Source organism: Pseudophryne corroboree (genome assembly GCF_028390025.1).
Source record: "Pseudophryne corroboree isolate aPseCor3 chromosome 3 unlocalized genomic scaffold, aPseCor3.hap2 SUPER_3_unloc_14, whole genome shotgun sequence".
Classification (NCBI taxonomy): Eukaryota; Metazoa; Chordata; class Amphibia; order Anura; family Myobatrachidae; genus Pseudophryne; species Pseudophryne corroboree.
Genome location: NW_026967502.1, coordinates 828852 through 853576, shown reverse-complemented (window position 1 = coordinate 853576; position 24725 = coordinate 828852). Strand labels below are relative to the sequence as shown.

The 24725-nt window shown below is 47.2% G+C and overlaps 2 protein-coding genes across 5 annotated transcripts in view; one reads left to right on the top strand and one right to left on the bottom strand.

Moving 5' to 3' along the window:
• The window catches only part of LOC134983383 (oocyte zinc finger protein XlCOF6-like), a 55118-nt gene extending 46662 nt beyond the window's left edge, over positions 1-8456 (bottom strand). For 2 of the 4 annotated variants that reach the window (XM_063949079.1, XM_063949080.1), the window contains exon 1: positions 8055-8455. The gene's annotated coding sequence lies outside the window, so the exon portion shown is untranslated. Of the gene's footprint in view, positions 1-8054 lie in introns of all 4 variants that reach the window. The other 2 variants (XM_063949081.1, XM_063949078.1) reach the window with 2 other exon arrangements.
• LOC134983406 (oocyte zinc finger protein XlCOF7.1-like) overlaps positions 1-24725 on the top strand; it is a 133601-nt gene that overhangs the window by 76336 nt on the left and 32540 nt on the right. The gene's annotated exons all lie outside the window — the stretch shown is intronic.

The following is a 24725-nucleotide window of genomic DNA, read 5'->3' as shown; positions in this document are numbered from 1 at the left end:
TACCTGTCTTTAAGTCATCTGAAATAGTGACTCCTAGATCCCTTTCATTCTCAGTAGTTTCCAGTATAGTGCCATTAATACTATATTTAGCTTTAGGATTTTTGAGATCCAAGTGCATGATTTTGCATTTTTTTGGCATTAAACTGTAATTGCCAGACTCTTGACCATTCCTCTAGTCTACCTAGATCCTCAATCATTTGTTTTACCCCACCTGGTATGTCTACCCTGTTGCATACCTTTGTGTCATCTGCAAAAAGGCATGCTTTCCCTTTAATGCCATTTGCAATGTCACCAATAAAGATATTAAAAAGCACTGGTCCAAGTACAGATTCCTAGGGTACTCCACTGGTAACATTTCCCTCCTGTGAATGCACTCCATTTACCACAACTCTCTGTTTTCTATCCTTCAACCAAGATCTTATCCATTCAATAATCCTAATATCCATTCCCAAACTTTCAAGTTTATTTAGCAGTCTGCGATGTGGAACAGTGTCAAAAGCCTTACTAAAGTCTAGATAAGCTATATCCATGGCTCCACCTTTATCCATCACTTTAAATAAAACTTTATATCTTTAATTATAATAATAATACAGGGACATGGGTGAGGGGCTCTGGGAGTGTTACAGTTACATCTCATATCTATAGTAATAATACAGGGACAACTGGGGAGGTGAACGGATCTGGTAATGTTACAATGACATCACTAATATCTATAGTAATACAGGGACAGGACTGGGAAGGTGAGGGGATCTGGGGATGTCACAGTGACGTCACTTATCTATAGTAATAATACAGGGACATTACTGGGGAGGTGACGGGGATCTGGGAGCGTCACAGTAACATCACTTATATCTATAGTAATAATACAGGGACGTGAGTGGGAGGTGAGAGGATCTGGGAGCGTCACAGTGACATCACTTATGTCTATAGTAATAATACAGGGACATGACCTGGAGGTGAGGGGGTCTGGGAGTGTTACAGTAACATAACTTATCTATATAATAATATATGGACGTGAGTGGAAGGTGAGAGGATCTGGGATCATCACAGTGACATCACTTATGTCTATAGTAATAATACAGGGACATGACTGGGGAGGTGAAGGGATCTGGGAGCGTTACAGTAACATCAATTATATCTATAGTAATAATACAGGGACATAACCGGGGAGGTGAGGAAATCTGAGAATGTCACAGTGACATCACTTACATCTATAGTAATAATACAGTGACGTGACTGTGGAGATGAGGGGGTCTGGGAGTCTCAGAGTGACATCACTTATATCTATAGTAATAATACAGGGACATGACTGGGGGGTTGAGGGGGATCTGGGAGCGTCACATTTACATCACTTACAACTATAGTGATAATACATGGACATGACTGGGGAGGTGATGGGGATCTGGGAGCTTCACAGTGACGTCACTTATATCTATAGTAATTATACAGGGACATGAATTGGAAGGTGAGAGGAACTGGGAACATCACAGTGATATCACTAATAGCTTTAGAAATAATACAGGGACATGACTGTGGATGTATGGGGATCTGGAAATGTCACAGTGACATCACTTATATCTGTAGTATTAATACAGGGACATGACTAAGGAGGTGAGTGGATCTCAGCGTCACAGTGACATTACATTTCTCTAGTAATAATACAGGGACATGACTGGGGATTTGAGGGGATATTGGAGCATCACAGTGACATCACTTATATCTATAGTAATAATACAGGGACATGACTGGAGAGGTGAGGGGATCTTGGAGTGTCACAGTGACACCACTTATCTCTACTAATAATTATAATAAGAATAATGCTACAGGGACATGACTGGGGGGTGAGGGGGTCTGGAAGTGTTACAGTGACATCACATATCTATAGTAATAATACAGGGACATGAGTGGGGAGTTGAGGGGATCTGGGAGAGGAACAGTGACATCACTTATATCTATTATAATAATAATAATACAGGGACATGACTTGGGAGGTGAGGGGATCTGGGGGTGTCACAGTGATGTCACTTATATCTGTAGTAATAATACAGGTACATGACTGGGGAGGTGAGGGGGATTTGGGAGCGTCACAGTAACATCACTTATATCTATAGTAATAATACAGGGACGTGAGTGGGAGGTGAGAGGATCTGGGAGCGTCACAGTGACATCACTTATATCTATAGTAATAATACAGGGACATGACTAGGGAGGTGAGGGGATCTGGGAGTGTCACAGTGACATCACTTATTTCTTTTTCATCCACTAGGGGGCACTGTAGTACTCTTGGGATATGGACGGTGCGATAGCAGGGATAGGAACATTGAAATATTTAAATGTGTAACCCTCTTCCCACCTCCATACTCCCAAGATGCCTCAGTGTTTTTTGTGCCTTCACCACGGAAGGTCGCATCCTGGAGTCATTCCAGGGTTTACTTTTAATTTTTCTAACTGTTCTCACTCCATGTGTGGGGAACGTGTTTTGCATGAGCTGCTTACTAAGGTATAGCTTTACTGGCTCAAACTCCCCCGCTTCCCGGCTCCCACCAGCGGTCAGACACATACTGCCACTGAGCACCTGTGTCGCGCCACACCTGCCCGCTCCCCGGCACCTGACAGCGCAGCTCCAAACAGCGCTACCCTCTATAATCTGCCCCTCTAGACAACTGGGAAGCGGCTCCCAGCAGCGGTCACATAATGCTGCCGCTGGGCACCTGTCAGGCTACATCTCGTGGCTCCAGAGAAGCGGCTCCCGGCAGCGCAGCTCCCAGCAGCGGACAGATCACACTGCTGCCACTGGACGCCCGTCACATCACACATCTACCCCGCTCTCCGGCTTCCACCAGCGCACAGACCACGGTGGGTAGCTGCTGCAGGGCACCGTCACTCAGAGCCGGCACTTGGTATACAATGCGAGGGGGTGTGGGTGGAAGAAGCTAGGCGCGGCTCACTGCTTTAAGCATTGGGCGAGGTCATGGCGGTCCCTAGTTCAGCGGTTCCCCTAAATATAAGGGATGGTGGCCAGGGCTATAAGGGACATAACAGGCTATTAAGCCTAGGTTATGAGTGCTTTTGGAAGTACATAGGTTTTACATCTAGGGTATAGTCAGATGTCTATCTGTTTATTAAAAAATAAATAAAAGCACATGCTGGGACGCCATTTTCACACAAAGGTTACACACCTACTTCCTGCTTCTTCCTACAGCAATATGTCAGTCCTACAACACACGGCCACTGGAGGGGGCAGGGGTGTTTAGTAGGTGGCACAGTGACCATCATAGATTTCCTCTATAACACAGTGCGGTGCACGTGGTATTATAGACACTACAGTTATTTTCACTGAGTTGTGCGGACGTTGTCTCACTGTATTATTGTCTGTCTGCATGACAATATGAGAAACAGCAGCTTGTCTGTGATAACTGAGAGAATGCCTGATTTGTAGTCAGAGTTGTCCGCTGCACAAAAAGACCGTGAGGCGGCTAAGTCTGATTCACGGATAATACCGTGTGAGCAGCCAATGTGGGCTCAGGATGTTTCTAGAACTTTGCTGGGTTACAAAGTCCATGTATAGTTCAATTTCTAAGAATGGTCATCGTTTGTCTCATAATCACATTCTGATGATTCAATGCCACATCTGATATCTCAGCATTGGGTCAGGAGTCAGATAGTGAGGTCACTAATAGCCCGAGCTATGATGATCTCATTAGAGCGGTACGCCAGCTGCTAGGTTGCACTGAAACATATGAGGTTTTATTGCTAGCAGACTATGGGCGACTGTGTGTTTTTCATATCTCTTAATAAGCAGGCAATAGAAGCTTGGCTAAATCCAGTTAAACACTTTTCTGGGACAACACGATTTCTGTCTAAATATCTTTTCCCACAGGCTATGACAACTAAATCGCCATCGGTGGAGTCTTCAGTTTCTAAACTTTCACTAAAATTGACTATTCCAGTCCCAGGTGCAGCTACGCTTAAAGACCCCTCGGAGAGTAAGCTGGAGGCCATGCTAAAGTCCATGTATACAGCAACAGGGGTGATGCTTACACCTGTTTAAGTTGGAGATTGGGTTAACAAGGCTGTAGTTGCATGGGCGAAACAGCTCAGGTTAGGCCTACAACAGGGTTTTCCCTCAGATCAGCTTATATTTCTTACCGATCACATTTGTGAATTGGTTGAGTATTTAGGTACGGCTTCGTTGAATGTCGGACAAGTTTGTTCTCTGCTTGCAGCCTGACACATGCTGTGGTTTGCGTTCTTGACAGGCCGAGGCAGAGTCAAAATGAGGAATAGGGGCGTTGCCTTCTACTGATGTTATTTGGTCCTGAATTGGACAAATGGAACTCTCAGTCAACGGGGGAGGGGAAGAATCTGTTTTCCTGCCATCGCCTGCACCAGTTCCTAAAAGGAAATATGCTGGACCAGTATTCAAATCTTTTAGACCTTAGTCCTTTCGAGGCTGGGCTAGAGTAACAACAACGCAGAGGGACGTGGTTTTCAACAACCCACTAACCGTCGAAAGGATACAAAGGTCGCTGACAAGCCAGTGGCATGACGGGCTTCCAGCCCATCTCAGCTCTTCAGTTGTGGAAGCACGCCTTCAGATGTTTCACTTTGCGTGGTTTCAGACATCACAGATGGGTGGATCCGCAATTTTGTTTTCAAAGGTTTAAAAATTGAGTTTGATTGTCTACCACCGATGCGGTTTTTCAAGACAGGTCTACCTGTGTCAGCAGACAAGTGAGCAGGTCTGCAGACCGCTATTCAGTCTCTCGTACATTAAGCAGTTTTGGTTCAGGTTCCAGTACACCAACAAGGTCAAGGGTTTTATTCCAATCTTTTTGAAGTACCAAAGCTGGATGGGTCGGTCACACAGATATGGAACCGAAAGGGGTTCAATCGGTACGTCACTTACTACACATTCAAGATGGATTGGAGGTTTAGAATGACAGCAATTCATGATTTTGCGGGATTTCTAGGATGCGTACTTACACATTCCAATTTGGCCACCGCATCTGGCGTACTTAAATTTGCAGTACAACAAGCGCCTCGGGTATTCACAAAGGTGATGTCTGTGATGATAGTTCATCTCAGATCCCTGGGAGTGATAATCGTTCCGTACTTAGATGACCTTCTCATCAAGGCTTTGTCTCAACAAATACTTCTTAAACATGGCTTACTGTTGTACAGTGCACTAGTTCAGTACGGATGGATTGTCAACTTAAAAAAAAATAAAAATAAATCAAGTCGTGTCAAAGAATTCAATTTTAGGAATGATTCTGATTACGGTGGATCAACGCATTTACCTGCCACAACAGAAAGTACATGCTATTCGTCATCTAGTACTGCTAGCGCTCAAACCACGGACAGTCTCGGTGCATTTGTGCATTCGATTGTTAAGACAGATGGGGGCATCTTTCATCACACTCCAGTTCAGAAGATTTCCACTTCAGGTCCCGTTCAACTGGATCTTCTCGCATAGTGATCCGGCTCTTATCTACAAATACATCAGATGGTGCGCTTGTCTCCAGGGCCAGAGTATCAATACTCTTGTATCTCCACATACACAATCTCACTGCGGGAAAAAGGTTCGGAGGCTGGAATTGGATAAGTCTGATGATGGACGCAAGTCTCAGAGGTTGGGGAGCACTGGTCCAACATTGTCAGTTTCAGGGTCTATGTTCAGACCAAGAAAGATTACTGTCAATCAGTGTCCTGGAACTCAGGGCAATTTACAACGCTCTGCGTTAGGCAGTTGACTTGCTCCTGTCTCAGACTGTTCAGGTTCAGTCGGACAACGCGACGGAAGTTGCATACATCAACAGACAAGGACGGACTGTAAGTCGCATGGCCATGTGAGAAGTTGCTCGAATCCTCAATTGGGCCGAACATCACCACATGATATTGTTGGCGGTCTTCATTCCAGGAGTGCACAACTGGGAAGCAGATTATCTCAGTCGTCAGGATTTTCCTCCAGGAAAATGTGCCTTACATCCAGAAGTGTTCCAGATGTTAGTCCAGTGGTGGTTACCCAAAGGTGGATCTAATGGCTTCTCACCATAATCATCAGACAGTTATGTGTCCAGAACAAGAGATCCAAAGACAGTGGCAGTGGATGCTCTCACCATAGCGTGGCCGTACAGCCTCGTGTATCTATTTCCGTTTCCACTGCTTCCTCGGTTGCTAAAGCGGATCAAACGAGAGTCCACGACCGTCCTACTAGTGGTGCCTCGTTGGCCTCGGAGAGTGTGGTCTCGGATCTCCATGGTCTACTCGCAGACGATCCCTGGCTGATTCCGCTACTTCCAGTCCTACTACAGCAGGGGTCGTTCCTTTACCCCGATTTAGCGCGCCTGCTTTTTACGGGTGGCTGTTGAGACCACTCTCAAGACGAGAGGGCATTCCAGAGTCACGTGTTACGTGCTAGGAAGCCAGTTTCAGCAGTTCATTATTACAGGATTTGGCAAGATTATATAGGTTGGTGTGAAGCTAGGATGTTTCCGACATCTTCTTTCACGTTGTCCCGTCTTTTGCTCTTTTGACAGACGAGGTTAGATGGAGAACTACATTTAGCAAACCTAATGGTGCAATATGGAGTTGTAGCATAACAATAGCAATACAGTTCCTAGCTACAGGAATAATAGGATGCTGTTGAGAATGGTATCACACTCTACCGTCTTAGAAGACCTGGAGATGATAAGTCCAGAAAACAGCTATCCGCTGCATAGATGGTATGCGTAGGAAATGATCAGCAGATGACACACTGGAAGCTGGAGATGCTGGTAGAATGCTGAATAAAGTGAACACTTGTGAACTGCCAGGGATGCCGGGTGGAACCGACACAGGTGGTGAGGGTGCTACTGAACTCATTGATGAGAGTTTGCTGGAAGGAGCACCAACGAGTAGCCCACGGGTGTCAGGGATTCCAGGGTGGAGAGCTCCACGTACTACCTTCCTGTTTCAGGTTGTCTAGGAGCGCTACAATTATATCTTCCATGGAAACCATGCAATTCATTGCCGTAAAGTAGGGATTGCTCAACAATCGTGAGGACAATTGCTCCTAGTGGAGACCCATATAACCCAGAGTACTTCTTATACACAGACACGAAAGGGCCCCAACCGTGCACGATTATAGTAAGAGAACCCGGGTGGTTTATCAAACGCAGCCCCACAACTTTCTTGTGGAATCGTATGTTCTGTATTGTATGCATTACCTTATGTATAGGTGGGGTATATTATTATGTATAGGTGGGGTATATTATTATGTATAGGTGGGGTATATTATTATGTATAGGTGGGGTATATTATTATGTATAGGTGGGGTATATTATTATGTATAGGTGGGGTGTATTATTATGTATAGGTGGAGTGTATTATTATGTATAGGTGGGGTATATTATTATGTATAGGTGGGGTATATTATTATGTATAGGAGGGGTATATTATTATGTATAGGTGGGGTATATTATTATGTATAGGTGGGGTATATTATTATGTATAGGTGGGGTATATTATTATGTATAGGTGGGGTATATTATTATGTATAGGTGGTGTATATTATTATGTATAGGTGGGGTATATTATTATGTATAGGTGGGGTATATTATTATGTATAGGTGGGGTATATTATTATGTATAGGTGGGGTATATTATTATGTATAGGTAGGTATATTATTATGTATAGGTGGGGTATATTATTATGTATAGGTGGGGTATATTATTATGTATAGGTGGGGTATATTATTATGTATAGGTGGTGTATATTATTATGTATAGGTGGTGTATATTATTATGTATAGGTGGTGTATATTATTATGTATAGGTGGTGTATATTATTATGTATAGGTGGGGTATATTATTATGTATAGGTGGGGTATATTATTATGTATAGGTGGGGTATATTATTATGTATAGGTGGGGTATATTATTATGTATAGGTGGGGTATATTATTATGTATAGGTGGGGTATATTATTAGAATGGTTCATGGTTTGAGTATTATATGATATAACTGTATAAGGTGGCCTATAACTTTTTACATATTAAAACTAGTATACTTACCGGTGGAACTGTCTCCGTATCTGTGGAAGAGCCTGAAAATCACAAAGAAAAGGTACGATAGGTAAATGTGCATAGTCCTATCTGGTTACATCACATACTAATTATATTATTATTATAGGCGACCACTACAGGGGTAGGGTATTTCTTAAGCGATTAGAGTATTGGGCTCTAAATAGCTTGGGTGGAGGTACATGGCACACATACACTGTACCCCCAGGTAAAAGAGGGGTTACATTACTAAAGATATGTGAGGTCACTGTAATGCTCCCAGATCCCCTCACCTCCCCAGTCATGTCCCTGAATTATTACTAGAGATATAAGTGACGTCACTGTAACACTCCCAGTACCCCTCACTTTGCCAGTCATGTCCCTATATTATTACTAGAGATATAAGTGACGTCACTGTGAAGCTTTCAGATCCCGTCACCACCCCAGTCATGTCCCTGTATTATTATTATGGATATAAGTGACGTCACTGTGACACTACCAGATCCCCTCACCTCCCCAGTCATATCCCTGTATTATTACTAGAGATATAAGTGACGTTACTGTGACGCTCCCAGATCCCGTCACCTCCCCAGTCATGTTCCTGTATTATTACTAGAGATATAAGTGATGTCACTGTAACACTCCCAGATCCCCTCACCTCCCCAGTCATGTCCCTGTATTATTAAGATATAAGTGACAGCACTGTGACACTCCCAGTTCCCCTCACCTCCGCAGTCATGTTTCTGTATTATTACTATAGATATAAGTGACGTCACTGTAACACTCCCAGTACCCCTCACCTTGCCAGTCATGTCCCTATATTATTACTAGAGATATAAGTGATGCCACTGTGACACTCCCAGATCCCCTCACCTCCCCAGTCATGTCCCTGTATTATTACTATAGATATGTGATGTCACTGTGACACTCCCAGGTGTGTGATATACATTTGCTTCATACTGAGCAATATTTTCAGTCCCCACAATTACATAAAATAAAATTAATAATAACGACACTAAAGGCTGCACCCAGTATATAAATAATAACTGATGTCTTTAAAAGCAGGACACCTCAGACCATTCCTCCAGTATTGTAGGACATCACCACCACTCCCAATGTATAATAATAATACCAGGACACCACAAGCTGCTGTACATGTATAATAATAACAACCGTACACAGAAACCTGCTCCCCCTGTATAACACTAATAACAGGACACCACAGGCAGCTCCCTCTGTATAATAATAATAACAGGACACCACAGGCAGCTCCCTCTGTATAATACCTGTATAATACAGACCCACCAACATGACCCGCCCCACAAGGTACAAAATGCTCTGTTTCTAGACTTCCCTCTTAATTTATGATTTCCATCACCTGTGTTGAACTAGTTAAATGATAAGAAAGCTGTTTCTTCACAGGTGATGGCAATAATAGATTAAGAAGAAAGTCCAGAAACAGAGCATTTTGTACCTAGTGGGGCGGGTCATATTGGAGGGTTTGATAATAATAACCGTACACAAAAACCTACTCCCCCTGTATAACACTAATAACAACAGGACACCACAGGCCGCTCCCCCTGTATAATAATAATAACGTCAGGACACCACAGGCCGCTCCCACTGTATGATAATAACAGGACACCACAGGCCGCTCCCCCTGTATAATAATACTAATAACAACAACAGGACACCACAGAGCGCTACCCCTGTATGATAACAACAGGACACTACAGGCTGCTCCCCCTGTATAGTATTAATAACAGGACACCACAGGCTGCTCCCCCTTTATAATAACAATAACAGGACACCACAGGCTGCTCCCCTGTATAATAACAATAACAGGACACCACAGGCTGCTCCCCCTGTATAACAACAATAACAGGACACCACAGGCTGCTTCCCCTGTATAATATTCATAACAGGTCACCACAGGCTGCACCCCCTGTATATTAATAATAACAGGACACTACAGGCTGCTCCCCCTGTATAATAATAATAATAACAGGACAACACAGGCTGCTCCCCCTGTATAGTATTAATAATAGGACACCACAGGCTGTTCCCCCTGTATAATAACAATAACAGAACACCACAGGCTGCTCCCCCTGTATAACAGGACACCACAGGCTGCTCCTCCTGTATAATATTCATAACAGGTCACCACAGGCTGCACCCCCTGTATATTAATAATAACAGGACACCACATGCTGCTCCCCCTGTATAGTAAGACGCCATTACCTGATCTCCACGGACACTGGGAGGCTGCAGCAGTCGATGAAAACTCACTTCCTGTATGTGGAACGCACATTACGGAAGTAAGGTGGAACGCACAGGCAGGAAGTAGGGCATGATTGGCAAAGTCGGCTTACTGGTTACTGGCCCCTCCCCTCCTTCACCCCGCCCACAGCCTCGCCCTCTGTATTTACTATTACCATACATGTCCTCAGTGCAGGAGGCCGGCGGCCATTTTCTTGTAGACCAGTCCGGCAGCAGCAATAGGTTCCCTGGCCGTGTAGTGACGTCAGGAGCGGCGGCCATTTTCCCCTGGTCTGAGCTCCGCCTTCCTTCTATCATTCCCACAAGGCAGCAGGAGCAGAGAGCAGCCATTGCTGTGTCTGGCAGCAGGTAATGATATTATTATTATTATTCTATAGGCTGAGCAGCTCTGGTGTCAGGTTCTGTACTACAGGGGGAGCAGCCTCTGGTGCCTTGTTATAGTGCAGCTGGAGCAGCCTCTGGTGCTGCATTATCCCTGTACAGGTGGCTGACACTCTAGTGTCCTATTACTGTAATATAGGTGGCGCACACCCCGTCGTTACCGTAATACAGGTTGCGCAGACCCCGCCTTTACCGTAATACAGGTGGCGCAGACCCCGCCGTTACCGTAATACAGGTGGCGCAGACCCCGCCGTTACCGTAATACAGGTGGCGTAGACTCCGCCGTTACCGTAATACAGGTGGCGCAGACCCCGCCGTTACCGTAATACAGGTGGCGCAGACCCCGCCGTTACCGTAATAGAGTTGGCGCAGACCCCGCCGTTACCGTAATACAGGTGGTGCAGACCCCGCCGTTACCGTTATTCTATACCATACCCTCCATACCTTTTTAATAGCCTTTTTTTCATGGTCTGTACCGATTTTTGGCTCTCCAAACTTCCATTGAAAGTATAGGAAAAGGGACGTAACCACGCCCCCTTTTCCCGCGGCCACGCCCCTTTCCGGGTTTGTACCGATTTTTCTGTGTAAAATGTTGGAGGGTATGCTATACATATAATGGCATTGTACTATACAGGGGAGCGCTATGTGTAGTCCTACTATACAGGGGGAGTGACCTGTGTTGCCCATTTATACAGAGGGAGGTGCCTGTGGCGTCTTGTTACTATTATTATATCGGGTGAGCAGCATGTATTGTCTTTCTATACAGAAGGAGTGGCCTGTGTTGTCATACTATACAGGGGTAGCATCGTTTGCTGTCTTAGAATACAGGGGGAGCGGCCTGTGTTGTCATAATATACAGGAGGAGCATCCTGTGCTGTCTTAGTATACAGGTAGAGCGGCCTGTATTGTCATAATATACAGGGGTAGCTTCCTGTACTGTCATAGTATACAGGAGGAGTGGCCTGTGTTTTCATAATATACAAGAGTAGCATCCTGTGCTGTCAAAGTATACAATGGGAGTGGCCTGTGTTGTTATAATATACAGGAGGAGTGGCCTGTGTTGTCATACTATACAGGGGTAGCATCCTATGTTGTCATAGTATACGGGGGGAGCTGCTTGTGTTGTCATAGTATACAGGGGGAGCAGCCTGTGTTGCCATAAAATACAGGAGGAGCAGCCTGTGTTGTCATAAAATACAGGAGGAGCAGCCTGTGTTGTCATAAAATACAGGGTGTAGCATCCTGTGCTTTTATAGTGTACAGGAGGAGCGGCCTGTGTTGCCATAATATACAGGGGTAGCATCCCGTGTTGTCATAATATACAGGGGAGTGGCCTGTGTTGTCATTATATACAGGGGTAGCATCCTGTGCTGTTATAGTATACAGGGGGAGTGGCCTGTATTGTCATAATATACAGGGGTAGCATCCTGCGCTGTCATAGTATACAGGGGGAGTGGCCTGTATTGTCATAATATACAGGGGGAGTGGCCTGTGCTGTCATAATATACAGGGGTAGCATCCTGCGCTGTCATAGTATACAGGGGGAGCGGCCTGTATTGTCATAATATGCAGGGGGAGTGGCCTGTGTTGTTATAGTATACAGGGTAGCATCCAGTGCTGTCATAGTATACAGGGGGAGCGGCCTGTTTTGTCATAATATACAGGGGTAGCATCCTGCGCTGTCATAGTATACAGGGGGAGCGGCCTGTATTGTCATAATATGCAGGGGGAGTGGCCTGTGTTGTTATAGTATACAGGGTAGCATCCAGTGCTGTTATAGTATACAGGAGGAGCTGCCTGTTTTGTCATAATATACAGGGGTAGCATCAGTGGTCGAAGTGGAAATTTTAAAGTGGGGGTAAGCAAAAGTCAAGGACTCAATCATGTGCATGCGCTCCAGAAAAGGGGGCGTGATCACTTAAAAGGGGGCATGTTTAGTGTAGTAGAACCCCTTATACTATCTAGTACTGGTGCCCCTTTCACATTTTAGGACACGGTACGATCCTAAATTCACATTGGTTGGTGACTGCTGGGAATGGGACATTATACAGTAATACCGGGGGATGTGTCTGGGTGATGACTGGAGAGGTGACTGCCGGGAATGGGACATTATACAGTAACACCAGGGGACGTGTCTGGGTGATGACTGGAGAGGTGACTGCCGGGAATGGGGCATTGTACAGTAACACCAGGGGAGGTGTCTTGGTGATGACTGGAGAGGTGACTGCTGGGAATGGGGCATTACACAGTAACACCAGGGGATGTGTCTGGGTGATGACTGGAGAGGTGACTGCTGGGAATGGGACATTATACAGTAACACCAGGGGATGTGTCCGGGTGATGACTAGAGAGGTGACTGCTGGGAATGGGGCATTATACAGTAACACCAGGGGACATGTCTGGGTGATGACTGGAGAGGTGACTGCCGGGAATGGGACATTATACAGTAACACCAGGGGACGTGTCTGGGTGATGACTGGAGAGGTGACTGCCGGGAATGGGACATTATACAGTAACACCAGGGGAGGTGTCTTGGTGATGACTGGAGAGGTGACTGCTGGGAATGGGACATTATACAGTAACACCAGGGGATGTGTCTGGGTGATGACTGGAGAGGTGACTGCCGGGAATGGGACATTATACAGTAACACCAGGGGATGTGTCTGGGTGATGACTGGAGAGGTGACTGCTGGGAATGGGACATTATACAGTAACACCAGGGGATGTGTCTGGGTGATGACTGGAGAGGTGACTGCTGGGAATGGGACATTACACAGTAACACTGGGGGATGTGTCTGGGTGATGACTGGAGAGGTGACTGCTGGGAATGGAGCATTATACAGTAACACCAGGGAACGTGTCTGGGTGATGACTGGAGAGGTGACTGCTGGGAATGGGGCATTATACAGTAACACCAGGGGATGTGTCTGGGTGATGACTGGAGAGGTGACTGCTGGGAATGGGACATTATACAGTAACACCAGGGGACGTGTCTGGGTGATGACTGGAGAGGTGACTGCTGGGAATGGGGCATTATACAGTAACACCAGGGGATGTGTCTGGGTGATGACTGGAGAGGTGACTGCTGGGAATGGGACATTATACAGTAACACCAGGGGACGTGTCTGGGTGATGACTGGAGAGGTGACTGCTGGGAATGGGGCATTATACAGTAACACCAGGGGATGTGTCTGGGTGATGACTGGAGAGGTGACTGCTGGGAATGGGACATTATACAGTAACACCAGGGGACGTGTCTGGGTGATGACTGGAGAGGTGACTGCTGGGAATGGGGCATTATACAGTAACACCAGGGGATGTGTCTGGGTGATGACTGGAGAGGTGGCTGCTGGGAATGGGGCATTATACAGTAACACCAGGGGATGTGTCTGGGTGATGACTGTATCACTGTGTGTGTCAGGTTCCTATAAGGTGTCAGGATATCACTGTCTATGTCTCCATGCAGGAGGAGGAGTATATAGAGGAACACAGGGGTCTCTACAAGGATGTGATGATGGAGAATCACCGGCCCCTCACATCACTGGGTAAGAGGAGACTGTCATGTATTGTACAGGGGAGAGCAGGTATGGGGGCCCCTATATACACACATCATCTGATAATCACATATATGTACTGTACTCAGTCATTGTGTGTCTCCTACAGATGGGCCCAGTAACAGAGATACCCCAGAGAGATGTCCCCGTCCTCTGTATTCCCAGGATTGTACAGAGGAGAATCACAGGATCCCACAGGAGGATCAGGTAGGTGGGATTTAGGGTCTCCCCAATATACCAAAGTGACTGTCACTATATGATCTGTGGAGGAGCTGTGTGTCTTATACACTGATATTATACTGTTTCTCCTCAGTTTAATCTGACTGTATGCAAATGTCATTATAGTCTTTGTTTTTTTGTTTTTTTCTCTAACGTCCTAGTGGATGCTGGGGACTCCGTCAGGACCATGGGGAATAGCGGCTCCGCAGGAGACAGGGCACAAAATAAAAGCTTAATGATCAGGTGGTGTGCACTGGCTCCTCCCCCTATGACCCTCCTCCAAGCCTCAGTTAGATTTTTGTGCCCGGCCGAGAAGGGTGCAATCTAGGTGGCTCTCCTGAGCTGCTTAGAATAAAAGTTTAGTTAGGTTTTTTTATTTTCAGTGAGTCCTGCTGGCAACAGGCTCACTGCACCGTGGGACTAAGGGGAGAAGAAGCGAACTCACCTGAGTGCAGAGTGGATTGGGCTTCTTAGGCTACTGGACGTTAGCTCCAGAGGGACGATCACAGGTTCAGCCTGGATGGGTCACCGGAGCCGCGCCGCCGTCCCCCTTACAGAGCCAGAAGAGACGAAGAGGTCCGGTGAAAGCAGCGGCAGAAGACATCCTGTCTTCAAACTAAGGTAGCGCACAGCACCGCAGCTGTGCGCCATTGCTCTCAGCACACTTCACACTCCGGTCACTGAGGGTGCAGGGCGCTGGGGGGGGAGCGCCCTGAGACGCAATATAACACAAATACCTTAGCTGGCTAAAGGAATACATCACATATAGCTCCAGGGCTATATGGATGTATTTTTTCCCCTGCCATTTTACACAGAAAAAGCGGGAGAGAAGGACGTCGTGAAGGGGCGGGGCCTATCTCCTCAGCACACTGGCGCCATTTTTCCCTCACAGCTCCGCTGGAAGGACGGCTCCCTGACTCTCCCCTGCAGTCCTGCTTCTGATTCAGGGTAAAAAAGAGAAGGGGGGGGGCATTTTGGCAGCAGATAAAATTAAACAGCAGCTAGAAGGGATTAACACTTATATAAGGTTATCCCTGTATATATATAGCGCTGGGTGTGTGCTGGCAGACTCTCCCTCTGTCTCTCCAAAGGGCTAAGTGGGGTCCTGTCCTCTATCAGAGCATTCCCGGTGTGTTTGCTGTGTGTCGGTACGCGTGTGTCGACATGTATGAGGAGGAAAATGAGGTGGAGGCGGAGCAGTTGCCTGTGTTGGTGATGTCACCCCCTAGGGAGTCGACACCTGACTGGATGATTGTGTTTAAGCAATTAAGTGATAATGTCAGCAATTTGCAAAAAACTGTTGACGACATGAGAAAGCCGGCAAATCAATTAGTGCCTGTTCAGGCGTCTCAGACACCGTCAGGGGCCCTAAAACGGCCGCTACCTCAGTGGGTCGACACGGATCCAGATACAGATACTGAATCTAGTGTCGACGGTGACGAGACAAACGTAATGTCCAGTAGGGCCACACGTTACATGATCACGGCAATGAAAGAGGCATTGAACCTTTCTGACACTACAAGTACCACAAAGGCGGGTATTATGTGGGGTGTGAAAAAACTGCCAATAGTTTTTCCTGAGTCTGATGAAATAAATGAGGTGTGTGATAAAGCGTGGGTTTCCCCCGATAAAAAACAGCTAATCTCTAATAAATTATTAGCACTATACCCTTTCCCGCCAGAGGTTAGGGCGCGGTGGGAAACACCCCCTAGGGTAGATAAGGCGCTCACACGTTTATCTAAACAAGTGGCGTTACCGTCCCCTGATACGGCCACCCTCAAAGAACCAGCTGATAGGAGGCTGGAAAATATCCTAAAAAGTATATACACACATACTGGTGTTATACTGCGGCCAGCAATCGCATCAGCCTGGATGTGCAGTGCTGGAGTCGCATGGGCGGATTCCCTGACTGAGAATATTGATACCCTGGATAGGGACAATATTTTGTTAACTATAGAACATTTAAAGGATGCATTGCTATATATGCGTGATGCACAGAGGGATATTTGTACCCTGGCATCAAGAGTAAGTGCAATGTCCATCTCTGCCAGAAGAGCATTATGGACGCGACAGTGGTCAGGGGATGCAGATTCCAAACGGCACATGGAAGTATTGCCGTATAAGGGGGAGGAGTTATTTGGGGCTGGTCTAACAGACCTGGTGGCCACGGCAACGGCTGGAAAATCCACCTTTTTACCCCAGGTTACTTCACATCAGCAGAAAAAGACACAATCTTTTCAAACTCAGTCCTTTCGTTCCCATAAGTACATGCGAGCAAAAGGCCACTCCTTTCTGCCCAAGGGCAGAGGAAGAGGAAAAAGACTGCACCATGCTGCCGCTTCCCAGGAACAGAAGCCCTCCCCTGCTTCTGCCAAGTCTTCAGCATGACGCTGGGGCTTTACGAGCAGACTCAGACACGGTGGGGGCCCGTCTCAAGAATTTCAACGCGCAGTGGGCTCACTCGCAAGTGGATCCCTGGATTCTACAGGTAGTATCACAGGGGTACAAACTGGAATTCGAGGCGTTTCCTCCTCATCGGTTCCTGAAGTCTGCTTTACCAAAGTCTCCCTCCGAAAGGGAGGCAGTTCTGGAAGCCATTCACAAGCTGTACTCCCAGCAGGTGATAATCAAGGTACCCCTCTTACAACAGGGGAAGGGGTATTATTCCACACTATTTGTGGTACCGAAGCAGGACGGCTCGGTGAGACCAATCTTAAATCTAAAATCTTTGAACACTTACATAAAAAGGTTCAAATTCAAGATGGAATCACTCAGAGCAGTGATAGCGAACCTGGAAGAAGGGGACTATATGGTGTCTCTGGACATCAAAGATGCTTATCTTCACGTCCCAATATACCCTTCTCACCAAGGGTACCTCAGGTTTGTAGTACAAAACTGTCATTATCAGTTTCAGACGCTGCCGTTTGGATTGTCCACGGCGCCTCGGGTCTTTACCAAGGTAATGGCCGAAATGATGATTCTTCTACGAAGAAAAGGCATCTTAATTATCCCTTACTTGGACGATCTCCTGATAAGGGCAAGAACCAAGGAACAGTTAGAAGTCGGAGTGGCACTATCTCAGGTAGTGCTACGTCAGCATGGATGGATTCTAAATATCCCAAAATCGCAGCTGATTCCGACACGTCTACTGTTCCTAGGAATGATTCTGGACACAGTCCAGAAGAAGGTGTTTCTCCCGGAGGAGAAGGCCAGGGAGTTATCCGAGCTAGTCAGGAACCTCCTAAAACCAGGACAGGTCTCAGTACATCAGTGCACGAGGGTCCTGGGAAAAATGGTGGCTTCTTACGAAGCGATTCCATTCGGAAGATTCCATGCAAGAACGTTTCAGTGGGATCTACTGGACAAATGGTCCGGATCGCATCTTCAGATGCATCAGCGGATAACCCTGTCGCCAAGGACAAGGGTGTCTCTCCTTTGGTGGCTTCAGAGTGCTCATCTACTAGAGGGCCGCAGATTTGGCATTCAGGATTGGATCCTGGTAACCACGGATGCCAGCCTGAGAGGCTGGGGAGCAATCACACAGGGAAGGAATTTCCAGGGCTTGTGGTCAAGCATGGAAACATCTCTTCATATAAACATTCTAGAACTAAGGGCCATTTACAATGCCTTAAATCAAGCAAAACCTCTGCTTCAGGGTCAGGCGGTGTTGATCCAATCGGACAACATCACGTCAGTCGCCCACGTAAACAGACAGGGCGGCACGAGAAGCAGGAGGGCAATGGCAGAAACTGCAAGGATTCTTCGCTGGGCGGAAAATCATGTGATAGCACTGTCAGCAGTGTTCATTCCGGGAGTGGACAACTGGGAAGCAGACTTCCTCAGCAGACACGACCTTCACCCGGGAGAGTGGGGACTTCACCCAGAAGTCTTCCACCAAATTGTAAACCGTTGGGAAAAACCAAAGGTGGACATGATGGCGTCACGTCTAAACAAAAAACTGGACAGATATTGCGCCAGGTCAAGGGACCCTCAGGCAATAGCAGTGGACGCTCTGGTAACGCCGTGGGTGTACCAGTCAGTGTATGTGTTCCCTCCTCTGCCTCTCATACCAAAAGTATTGAGAATCATAAGAAGGAGAGGAGTAAGAACTATACTCGTGGTTCCGGATTGGCCAAGAAGGTCTTGGTACCCGGAACTTCAAGAGATGCTCACGGACGAACCGTGGCCTCTACCTCTAAGAAAGGACCTGCTACTGCAGGGGCCTTGTCTGTTCCAAGACTTACCGCGGCTGCGTTTGACGGCATGGCGGTTGAACGCCGGATCCTAAAGGAAAAGGGCATTCCAGAAGAAGTCATCCCTACCCTGGTCAAAGCCAGAAAGGAAGTAACCGCAAAACATTATCACCGCATTTGGCGTAAATATGTTGCGTGGTGTGAGGCCAAGAAGGCCCCTACAGAGGAATTTCAACTGGGTCGTTTCTTGCATTTCCTGCAAACAGGACTGTCTATGGGCCTAAAATTAGGGTCCATTGAGGTTCAAATTTCGGCCCTGTCGATTTTCTTCCAAAAAGAACTGGCTTCAGTACCTGAAGTTCAGACATTTGTGAAAGGGGTGCTGCACATACAGCCTCCTTTTGTGCCTCCAGTGGCACCTTGGGATCTCAATGTTGTGTTGAGTTTTCTAAAATCACATTGGTTTGAACCATTGTCTACGGTAGATTTAAAATATCTCACGTGGAAGGTGTCAATGCTGTTAGCCTTGGCTTCAGCCAGGCGTGTGTCAGAATTGGCGGCTTTATCATGTAAAAGCCCTTACTTAATTTTTCATTCTGACAGGGCGGAATTGAGGACTCGTCCTCAATTTCTACCTAAGGTGGTTTCTGCATTTCACATGAACCAACCTATTGTGGTACCTGCGGCTACTAGGGACTTAGAGGACTCTAAGTTGCTGGACGTTGTCAGGGCCTTGAAAATATATGTTTCCAGGACGGCTGGAGTCAGAAAATCTGACTCGCTGTTTATCCTGTATGCACCCAACAAGCTGGGTGCTCCTGCTTCAAAGCAGACGATTGCTCGTTGGATTTGTAGTACAATTCAGCTTGCGCATTCCGTGGCAGGATTGCCACAGCCAAAATCAGTAAAAGCCCATTCCACAAGGAAAGTGGGCTCATCTTGGGCGGCTGCCCGAGGGGTCTCGGCTTTACAACTTTGCCGAGCAGCTACTTGGTCAGGGGCAAACACGTTTGCTAAATTCTACAAATTTGATACCCTGGCTGAGGAGGACCTGGAGTTCTCTCATTCGGTGCTGCAGAGTCATCCGCACTCTCCCGCCCGTTTGGGAGCTTTGGTATAATCCCCATGGTCCTGACGGAGTCCCCAGCATCCACTAGGACGTTAGAGAAAATAAGATTTTACTTACCGATAAATCTATTTCTCGTAGTCCGTAGTGGATGCTGGGCGCCCATCCCAAGTGCGGATTGTCTGCAATACTTGTATATAGTTATTGTTACAAAAATTCGGGTTATTATTGTTGAGCCATCTATTCAGAGGCTCCTTTACATTTGTCATACTGTTAACTGGGTTCAGATCACGAGTTGTACGGTGTGATTGGTGTGGCTGGTATGAGTCTTACCCGGGATTCAATATCCTTCCTTATTGTGTACGCTCGTCCGGGCACAGTATCCTAACTGAGGCTTGGAGGAGGGTCATAGGGGGAGGAGCCAGTGCACACCACCTGATCATTAAGCTTTTATTTTGTGCCCTGTCTCCTGCGGAGCCGCTATTCCCCATGGTCCTGACGGAGTCCCCAGCATCCACTACGGACTACGAGAAATAGATTTATCGGTAAGTAAAATCTTATTTTTTCTCTTGTGTCCTAGAGGATGCTTGGGTCCATATTAGTACCATGGGGTATAGACGGGTCCACCAGGAGCCATTGGCACTTTAAGAGTTTGAGAGTGTGGGCTGGCTCCTCCCTCTATGCCCCTCCTACCAGACTCAGTTTAGAGTTTATTTTTTTATAGGGAGACTGCTGGCGACAGTTTTCTTCGCACTCTGCCCGTACTGATCCAATCGGACAATGTCACAGCAGTAGCGTACATAAACCGCCAGGGCAGAACAAAAAGCAGAGCAGCGATGGCAGAAGCCACAAAGATTCTCCGCTGGGCAGAAAAGCATACAAGCGCTCTATCAGCGATATTCATTCCAGGAGTGGACAGCTGGGAAGCAGACTTCCTCAGCAGACACTATCTCCATCCAGGAGAGTGGGGCCTCCATCAAAAGGTCTTCACAGAAGTGACAAGTCTTTGGTGGGTTCCCCATATAGACATGATGGCGTCTCGCCTCAACTAGAAGCTACAGAGGTATTGGTCCAGGGACCCTCAAGCAACGGCAGTGGATGCACTGGTGACACCGTGGGTGTTTCAGTCGGTGTATGTATTCCCTCCACTTCCTCTCATTCCAAAAGTTCTAAAGATCTTGTGAAGAACAAAAGTTTGAGCAGTCCTCGTGGTCCCAGACTGGCCAAGGAGGATTTTGTACCCGGATCTTCGGGCATTACTCGTAGAAGATCCCTGGCCTCTTCCTCTCCGCGAGGACCTGTTGCAGCAAGGGCCGTGCGTGTATCATGACTTACAGCGGCTACGTTTGACGGCATTGCGGTTGAACGCCTGATCCTAGCTCGCAAGGGTATTCCCAGCGAGGTTATTCCCTCTCTTATTCAGGCCAGAAAAGGAGTTACGTTGTAACATTACCACCGTATTTGGAGAAAATATGTTTCTTGGTGTGAATCCAAGAAGGCTCCTACGGAGGAATTTCAGCAGGGGCGTTTTTTCCATTTTCTGCAAGCAGGTGTGGATGCGGACCTAAAATTGGGCTCGATTAAGGTTCAGATTTCAGCCTTATCGGTTTTCTTTCAAAAACAATTGGCCTCCCTTCCGGAAGTTCAGACTTTCGTGAAGGGTGTGTTACACATCCAACCTCCATTTGTGGCACCATGGGACCTTAATGTGGTGTTGCAGTTCCTTCAATCACGTTGGTTTGAACCCTTAGGGAAGGTGGAATTGAAATTCCTCACTTGGAAAGTGGTCATCCTTTTAACCTTGGCATCCGCAAGGCGGGTGTCTGAGTTAGCGGCCTTGTCTCACAAGAGCCCTTATTTGATCTTTCATGAAGATAGAGCAGAGTTGAAAACTCGTCAACATTTTCTGCCGAAAGTGGTTTCATCTTTCCACATGAACCAACCGGCCAAGGTATCAAACTTGTAAAACTTAGCAAACGTGTTTGATACCTTGGCCGATGATGACCTCAAGTTTGGTCAATTGGTGCTGCAGAGTCGTCCGCACTCTCCCGCCCGGTTTTAGAGCTTTGGTATAACCCCATGGTTCTTTTGGTGACCCCAGCAACCTCTAGGATGTATGAGAAAATAGGATTTTGATACCTACCGGTAAATTCTTTTCTCGTAGTCCGTAGAGGATGCTGGGCGCCTGTCCCAGTGCGTACTGTATCTGCGGTATTAGTTGTGGTTACACACTAGTTGTGTTTCACTTCTGTTCAGCATGTTGCTGAATTTTGTTCATGTCCGTTGACGTGTTCAGTTGAATGTCATGTTGTACGGCATGCTTAAGGCGTGAGCTGGTATGATGCTCACCATGGTTTAATCATTCTTTTCCTCGAAATGTCCGTCTCTCTGGGCACAGTTCCTATACTGAGTCTGGAGGAGGGATATAGAGGGAGGAGCCAGGTCACGCCCCTTAAAAGTCTTAAAGTGCCCATGTCTCCTGCGGATCCCGTCTATACCCCATGGTTCTTTTGGTGACCTCAGCATCGTCTACGGACTAAGAGAAAAGGATTTACCGGCAGGTATCAAAATCCTATTTTTACATCTACCAGGTCACAGTCCTTTTGGCCTGCGAGGCCTAGAAAGAATAAGCCTTCAAACACCTTCTTCAGAGGTGGTCGTGCCAAAGGAAAGAAACCTGCTCCCGCAGGTTCCCAGACCTAGAAGCCCGCTTCTGATATCCCTAGGTCCTCCGCATGACGGTAGACAGCTAGGCCTGGAGGAAGGTCAGGTGGGGGCTAGACTCTTGCAGTTCAGCCACGTCTGGGTGTCGTCTGGCCTGGACCCCAGGGTCCTGAATATAGTGTTCAGAGGGTACAGACTGGAGTTTCACGATCCCCCGCCTCACCTTTTCTTCAGGTTGGGTTTGCCAGCCCTGCTGGCACACAAGACCATTCTTTTGGAGGCCATCAGAAAATTGGTGGTGTCAGAGGTCCTTGTTCCGGTCCCACTTCAGCAGTGGAACAAGGGTTATTATTTGAACCTTTTTGTGGTACCGAAACCGGATGGTTCGGTACGGCCTATTCTAAACTTAAAATCTTTGAACCCTTATCTCAGGGAGTTCAAATTCAAGATGGCATCTGAGAGCTGTCATCTCAGGACTGTCGGAGGGGGAGTTCCTGGTGTCCCTGGACATCAAGGATGCTTACCTCCACATTCCCATTTGGACGCCGCATCAAGCATATCTCAGGTTTGCGCTGATGGACGATCATTATCAGTTCCAGGCGCTACCGTTTGGCCTCTCCACAGCACTGAGGATCTTCATCAAGGTGATAGCGGAGATGATGGTTCTCCTCCGCAAACAGGGGGTGAACATAATTCCATATCTGGACGATCTCCTGATCAAGGCGTTGTCCAGGGTGAGGTTGTTGCATTCCATCGCGCTCACGACACGGCTACTCAGGAGGCACGGAGGATACGCCTGTTTCCGAAAGCCAGCATTTCACTACTCTGGTGGCTGCAACTTCCGCACCTTCTGGAAGGGAGAAGGTTCGGAATTCAAGACTGGATCCTTTTAACCACAGATGCAAGTCTAACAGGTTGTGAAGCAGTCGCTCTGGGGGAAACCTTTCAGGGACGATGGTCGGATCAAGAGTCACTTCTTAATAAACATCCTGGAACTCAGGGCCGTTTACAACGCCCTTCTGCAAGCAGCACACCTTTTACGGGATCGGGCTGTTCAGGTGCAGACGGACTATGTGACCACAGTGGCCTACATAAACCGACAAGGCGGAATGAAGAGCAGCGCTGCCATGTCAGAGGTGTCAAAAATCCTCATCTGGGCAAAAAGGCACGCAGTGGCGATATCGGAAATCTTCATTCCGGGCATAGACAACTGGGAAGCAGACTTCCTCAGCAGACACGATCTCCATCCAGGGGAGTGGGGCGTCCATCCGAAGGTGTTCGAGGAGGTAACCGGTTGGTGGGGGGTTCCCCACATATACATGATGGCCTCACGCCTCAACAAGAAGCTTCGGAGGTACTGTTCCAGGTCAAGAGACCGACAGGCAGTGGTGGTGGACGCACTGGTAACACCGTGGGTGTTTAAGTCAGTGTATGTTTTCCCTCCACTTCCTCTGATACCAAAGGTTCTTCAGTTTCGTGAGAAGAACAAAGGTTCAGGCTATCCTCATTGCTCTGGACTGGCCAAGGAGGGCTTGGTACGCGGATCTGCTGGATCTTCTGCTGGAAGATCCACGGCCTTTACCTCTTCGGGAGGATCTGCTTCTGCAGGGGCCGTTCGCTTATCAAGACTTACCGCGGCTACGTTTGACTGCATGGCAGTTGAACGCCAGATCTTAGCTCGGAAAGGTATCCCGAGTGAGGTCATTCCTACCCTGATACAGGCCAGGAAGGGGGTAACGTCTAAACATTACCATCGCATTTGGAAGAAATATATTTCTTGGTGTGAGGCCAAGAAGTTTCCGGCGGTGGAGTTTTAACTTGGACGTTTTCTCCTTTTCCTGCAAGCAGGGGTGGATATGGGACTGAGCCTGGGCTCCATCAAGGTCCAGATCTCTGCTTTGTCCATCTTCTTCCAAAAACAATTGGCTGTTCTTCCTGAGGTTCAGACCTTTTTGAAAGGGTTTCTGCACATCCAGCATCCCTTAGTGGCCCCTACGGCTCCATGGGATCTTGATGTGGTGTGGCAGTGCCTGCAATCTGCTTGGTTTGAGCCTCTACAGGAGGCTGACCTTAAGTTTCTCACATGGAAGGCGGTCACCTTGTTGGCCTTGGCTTCTGCACAACTCGTGTCGGAATTGGGGGCTTTATCTTGTAAAAGCCCCTATCTGATCTTCCATGAAGACAGGGCGGAACTTAGGACTCATGCACAGTTCCACCAAAGGTTGTGTCGGCTTTCCACATCAACCAACCTATTGTGGTGCCAGTGGCTACTGACTCAATTACTTCAAAGGCCTTGGATGTATGGAGGACTTTGAAGATTTACGTG